Source organism: Oryzias latipes, chromosome 7, assembly GCF_053564925.1.
Source record: "Oryzias latipes strain Hd-rR chromosome 7, Olatipes_Hd-rR_3.1".
Lineage (NCBI taxonomy): Eukaryota > Metazoa > Chordata > Actinopteri > Beloniformes > Adrianichthyidae > Oryzias > Oryzias latipes.
Window position 1 is genome coordinate 15645205 of NC_136243.1, and position 6781 is coordinate 15651985.

Below are 6781 nucleotides of genomic sequence, written 5' to 3' on the forward strand. Positions count from 1 at the left end.
TTTATCCCTTCAAGGGTCACAGAGTTGGGAGGGTCCATAACAGACATCTTTCAGTTTGTACATGTTTTTAATAATTGGAAAGAATCAGCTTTATTGTAAGCCCAAAGGGCAAGACCAATCTATGAGTGATGATTAACACATTCATTTAAGGCCAATCACAGCACTTGCAAATTTCATTGTAGACCAAACTTGGTGGACATCTATGCAAGTATGGGTTTTCCTGAACACATTGATAAAAAGTGTTATCATCATTGTTATTTTTGTAGAAGCTTCCAGAGAACTTTTCCAGAGCAGAAACCACTTCCAGAGCCAGGAGTTGTTGTAGTTTTTGCATTTGTAGTAGTTGATGTTGTAGTTGTGAGCCCAGGGGGGTTTGTTGTTGTCAGTGTTGGTTGTGTAGATGCAGGTGGAAAATCTAGCAAACAAAATAAAGCCAGACAGATATGAAAAATATGTAAGAGGTTTTTAGAAACCTAAAGCCTGACGTTTTACCTGAATCCAGAAGAGAACGAAGATAGGCAATGAGGGGATAGTTTCCCTGACCACAGAACTGTCCTGTAAAGTCATCCAAATCCAGAGCCCACACTAGTGCTCCTCCAAACTTGTTGTCTTTTACATATGAAATAGGAATGTTTTTTTAAAGCGAAACATTAAAAAAAAAGAGCAAAACAGAAAGTTTTTTGTATCTTGTAAAGCACGTCATTTCATTCGTTGCATAATTTACTATTCTTGACAACAAATAGCGTGAAATATTACAAATAAAACATTAGTGATATTATAATAGTTATTGTTAATTAAAGCAACTTTTTACTATTGTCACCATCTCATTTTACGTTTAGCAGCTGAGCAAATACATAAGAGCTGCTGGGCTCTTGTGTTGAACAGATTTTGCTGTTTCAATTGGGGGTTATGTAGCCTTTGGACACAAGAGGTGTATATTTGTAAAAACCCTGTTTGTATTTGAGGCCAAATAGAGAGGAATATTACATATGGGAGACAAGAAAGGAAAAACAGTGTAAAGGAGCAAGAGAACGATTGTCACTGTCTTAAATTTTGTTCAGGGTGGTTTGTTTAGAAGGCTGAAGGCGTATACGGTCAGTAATATTATAGCTTTACTGTATCTATTTTACACAAAACAATGAATATATAAAAAATGAATTGACATAAAATTAAGGGAAATATTTCGGTCCACTATTTATATGTCGGCTAATTTGCACACCTTTTTGTTCAGAAACAAAAATGTGAAAGATTAACATGTAACATAATACCTTTTTTAATTGAATCAAGTATAGAATCTTTAAAAATAGTTGTGCTGATTTTTTCCAGGTCCAGAAATATGCCTCTCATATACTCGCGTAGCACCCCACCCCCCTGCTTTACCTGTCCTAAACTGGAATGTTCCAGCTTTGATGAGGCAGGTTGGTTGGGTGGTTCCAATTTGTTTTATAAAAAAAATAAAATGAAAACAGCAAAACATGTTAAATTTGGAAAAAAATAATTTTTTTGAACCGATATTTATTTAAATGAGAAAAAGAAAAGACTGTCATGACCACATATAAATGTTAATAGTTTATTACACCTGAATTTTCCATTTGGTTGAAACATTGCACACTAATCTTATTATAATATTGTCATTTGGTCTTTTCAAATCTAATTTACAATTTACATACACATTTCTTTCTGAATTTTTTTTAGCTTTTTTTTCTTAACTCACATCAGCACACATGCATGGCAAAACAGGTACAAAGGCTGATCATGAGTCATGACTTTTGTTTGAGTAAACCTTTACTGTCACAATGATTGAGTTTAAATCTGCTGATCAAGCTTAGTTTATTACCAAAGAAAGTGAATCAAGTCACTTTGAAACTCAAATTTATCAATATTTGAATCCCTCAGATGAACACAGCTTTCCCATTTTAAGGCAGGACTTTTTAAAATGACAAAGTTCAAGATTCCAAATTTTTTCTCAAAACAATTTTGAAGGACCTGGTAAAACAGGAGAGATTACTGTTTAATTGATTATTTTTCCATCAAATTCTTTGGTCTGATTAACCTTTGCGCCTTTTCAATTCATGCTGTGTTTTTAAGAAAATGAACATGCAGTTGAAACCTTATCTTGTTTGTCATTTAATGAAAGAAAACAACCAGTAATATTTATAGTTAAGATTTCTCAAAGTTTAAAATTAAATTTTGACTGTTGGTTTAAAATATGCTTTATATTTCTCTCACACAAGTTATTGTGAGGCTGTTTGTTTACCACCAAAAAACAAGTGGACTGCATCTCTTTCATTTTACATAATCTTGATAGAAACCTTTCTTGAAAATATTCATCTTAGAAGTAGTGTTTAGACTGTTTAAGTCTTGTCATTGTTAATTTTTTTTAAAGGACCAGTCTTTATAGTATGAAAGTGCTCTAAATCCAATGATGGCAAGGGACGACAACCTGTAAAGACAGGGAAAAATGTGCTGTTTGTGTATCTATATCATTTGATGAGGACATCTGTAGATTAGATATCTTAACATATTCCAAGATGAGATAGTTTTAAATAAGATGTTTTAGGAAAAAAACTAAGACTTGAAAGGTAGCTCCAACCTGTAGGCAGTTAGTAGCCTGAAAAAGACCACATTTTCTTACAAGAAAGACCTTGGTAAGCTGTTAAGTAAATTTCACCAAATAAGGTCCACTAGAAGAATATTTCGTTGACATCTTATTATTGCTGCTTTCCAAGAAAACTCGATTGATCATTGTTCTCAGAAGGGCATTGGTCAGACTAAATCTGACCTAACCCTTGCAGTCCTAACCGTTACAAATTTATTTCCATTAAAAACTTAGTTGTCCCTTGGCAACAACCCTATTAAATCCTCATTTTTTATATTGGCTGTTTGCTTTTGTAGATTATTAAAAATATGTTCTTGGCAGTTATTCGATTCCTATGATGAATTCTCTTTCTGTAGTCTTTTCTGGTGTGTTTACTCACATGTATTTCTATGACCGCAGCTTCTTCTTTTAAATTATTTTTATTTATTATTTGTCTCTTTTACATGAAATCTTTTGGGTTTAATTTTCAGATGCTTTAAGTCTTAAGACAACCATATGTAGTTAATTCTTCATCTTGTGTAATAAAAAAAGAAAAAGTTGACTGTAAGATGTTCTTCTTCCATTCTCCTTCAATTGACTTCTCCACATTTCCCAAAAAATCCAGGCATGAAATAACAAGGCAAGATATGTAACAAGCAAAGGTCCTAAAGGAGGAAACCAACACAACCACAAACTAACTTTGAAAGCACAGGCAGTTCCTGTGTGCCTCCCCAGGCAGAACAATGAAGGTCACCAACCTTTATGAGAAATGGGTAACGCTTTCTTTTACAGTACAGTACTTACAGTGTACTTAAGTGGTATTTACATGGTACTTATAGTGTAACTACTGGGTACTTTCAGGGTACTTACATGGTACTTTTTATGGAATTTACTGGGTACTTACAGTGTGTTTACATGGTACTTTCTATGGTACTTTACTGGGTACTTACATGGTACTTTTTGTGTCTACTCTGTACTTACATGGTACTTACTGTGTATTTATATGGTACTATTTGGTTTATACCTATGTGGTACATACTGGGTATTTATAATATTCTTACTGGGTATTTACATGTTGTGCAAAGGTGTCTTTTATGGTACTTACCACATGTAAGAAGAAGGTAAGTACAAATAAAGTGCCTTGACCTTTAGGTCTGCACTCGCTGCACGTTTCATGGTATTTACCATGAATTTACCACAGAAACTACCCCTTAAGTACACTGAAACTGTAACTGTAAAAGAAAGTCAGCCCTATTTCCACTCAACTACATGGTACTTTCATTACTAAATACCGGGTATGTTCACTTGAATATTACTTGGTACTTACCCCTTAAGTACAATGAAACTGTACTGTAAAAGAAAGTCAGCCCTATTTCCACTCTATTACATGGTACTTTCAGTAGTAAATGCTGGGTATGTACATGTATTACCTTCCTGTGCAGTGTATATACACACTTGGTCTTCTGACCTCACCACATGAGACAATGCTAACCTGTTGGTAAGGGTAAAGTAACTACATTGTAACAAAAATATACTGGCCTGATTACTTCTTGTAACATGAGGCAAGTTTAAAGAGAAACAAGACAGCAGTGAAAACAACAATCTTTAATATGATACATGTCTGCAGCATACAAAGTGTCATCACAATGAAATAGGTTTTAAGTACATAACAGTACAAAGGAGAATTCTAAAAAACACATTATTGGCCTGAGGGTCGTGCTTTTTGTCCATCAAAATTCTTTCAGCAGAGTTTGGTAACGGTGCAGGACTTCTTCAGGGTTTGTAACTGCAAGAAAATTCACAATATGAGCTCAAGTGAAAATAAAAAGCATAACGACTTTGATGAAATACAAAATAAATTTTACTTATTTAATCATTTCTGTAATGAGTTTGATAAATCTCCATGAATTTTTTTATCGCTTTGACTGTAATGCTTGAAATTAATCAAGTACTATCCTCATTTAAAAACATGATAATAAATTATTCAAAACTTAACTTTTTTTAAATATTGTTCTAAAAATGAACTTGTTTTAATATATATTATATGATGTCAGGAAAATATGTAAAACAACATGGCTAAATATTTACTTTTAACACTAAAAACACCCCGAGTGTGTGTTTTTGTTAAGTAGGTCGGTGCAAGTAAAGTTGCAAATTCCCAGCGCACTTGAATGCAGCACAACTACCCCCAAAGTGAACGTGCAGATTAATCTGGAGAGCCTCGAGGCGCGCGCAACAGTTTGAATTTCTCTTCATCTGGCAGGTAAGCCAGTGTTTTTGTTTTTTTAAAATATTGGATAAATTACATGTAAATATTTAAACTGATCAAACTTTATAAAGAAGCTAACCTCGTGATTTCAAGCCACTATCTCTCTGTGTTTGAAACGTGACGTAAGAGCATGTCTACCTTACTGCAATAATTTCAGTTATTTCATGTATACATTTTCAAAGTTTGTAATGAAAATCTACAAACATTGTTGTTACTTACCAGGAGAGAGGCACCTGTAAAACAAGCACGTAGCCTACATGATAAAGTCTGTTGTTCTGTGCTCGTTTGACTGAGCGCACGTCTTTCTGGGAAAATCAAAGAAAGGCGTTTATTTAAAATAATGATGACGTACTTCCGTCTTTTTACCGCTTTAGATCAGCTGTGGTGAAGAAGACATCGCAGACGAATCCGTGAAGCCACAGGAGAGTAAGCTAAAGTAAGTTAAATCCTCCAAGTGGACAAATTATTTACATTAATGAAGAGTTTAACTGCCTTTTCCCCATTTTCTTTTCTTTCGCCGTTTTTATTTTATTTATTTGTTTATTTTCAAATATGATAGAGACAACAATACCACCCAACAGTGAATGTAACTGTTTGAAAATTAAAACATATTTTTGAGTTACTGTGTTGAATTTGAAATTGCCTATTTATTTTTTTTTTTCCTTTTCTTTTACACTGCAATGTTTTTCATGCTAATGCAAATTGTAGGTGCGAATAATATTTATAAAGAAGAAATACACAGCAATTGCCAATTAAAACATTGCTTTTGTCATTCTTTGTCTAAACAAATTAGATTTTTTTATGGCAATTTTGATTTTTTTTTCTTTGATTTTTTGTTGTTGTTCTTGTTTATGTAACTAAAATATAAAGTTGTGAATAATTTATTGTCATGTTCATAAATGAGGATAATTGATTAATTTCAAGCATTACAGTCAAAGCGATAGATAGACAACTTTATTCATCCATTTGGGAGGTTCCCGCATGGAAATTGACAATTGCGATAAAGAATTCACAGAAATTTATCAAACTCATTACAGAAATGATTAAATAAGTAAAATTTATTTTGTATTTCATCAAAGTCGTTATGCTTTTTATGTTCACTTGAGCTCATATTGTGAATTTTCTTGCAGTTACAAACCCTGAAGAAGTCCTGCACCGTTACCAAACTCTGCTGAAAGAATTTTGATGGACAAAAAGCACGACCCTCAGGCCAATAATGTGTTTTTTAGAATTCTCCTTTGTACTGTTATGTACTTAAAACCTATTTCATTGTGATGAGACTTTGTATGCTGCAGACATGTATCATATTAAAGATTGTTGTTTTCACTGCTCTTGTTTCTCTTTAAACTTGCCTCATGTTACAAGAAGTAGTCAGGCCAGAATATTTTTTCACAATGTAGTTACTTTACCCTTACCAACAGGTTAGCATTGTCTCATGTGGTGAGGTCAGAAGACCAAGTGTGTTCATGTACACTGTACGGGATGGTAATACGTGTACATACCCAGCATTTACTACTGAAAGTACCATGTAATAGAGTGGAAATAGGGCTGACTTTCTTTTACAGTACAGTTTCATTGTACTTAAGGGGTAAGTACCAAGTAATATTCAAGTGAACATACCCGGTATTTAGTAATGAAAGTACCATGTAGTTGAGTGGAAATAGGGCTGACTTTCTTTTACAGTTACAGTTTCAGTGTACTTAAGGGGTAGTTTCTGTGGTAAATTCATGGTAAATACCATGAAACGTGCAGCGAGTGCAGACCTAAAGGTACTTTATTTGTACTTACCTTCTTCTTACATGTGGTAAGTACCATAAAAGACACCTTTGCACAACATGTAAATACCCAGTAAGAATATTATAAATACCCAGTATGTACCACATAGGTATGAACCAAATAGTACCATATAAATACACAGTAAGTACCATGTAAGT

At 33.5% G+C, this 6781-nt stretch overlaps 2 long non-coding RNA genes across 2 annotated transcripts; one reads left to right on the forward strand and one right to left on the reverse strand.

Annotated features, from left to right (window-relative positions):
- Positions 1-4168: 4168 nt before the first annotated feature.
- Positions 4169-5179, reverse strand: LOC144994074 (uncharacterized). Its single transcript, XR_013657458.1, has 2 exons — positions 5067-5179; positions 4169-4364 (listed from the first exon to the last, which is right to left on the reverse strand). It is a non-coding gene; the product is annotated as an uncharacterized LOC144994074 (long non-coding RNA).
- LOC144994073 (uncharacterized) lies at positions 4743-6178 on the forward strand. The gene is made up of 3 exons (XR_013657457.1): positions 4743-4841; positions 5222-5283; positions 5978-6178. It is a non-coding gene; the product is annotated as an uncharacterized LOC144994073 (long non-coding RNA).
- Positions 6179-6781: the final 603 nt, after the last annotated feature.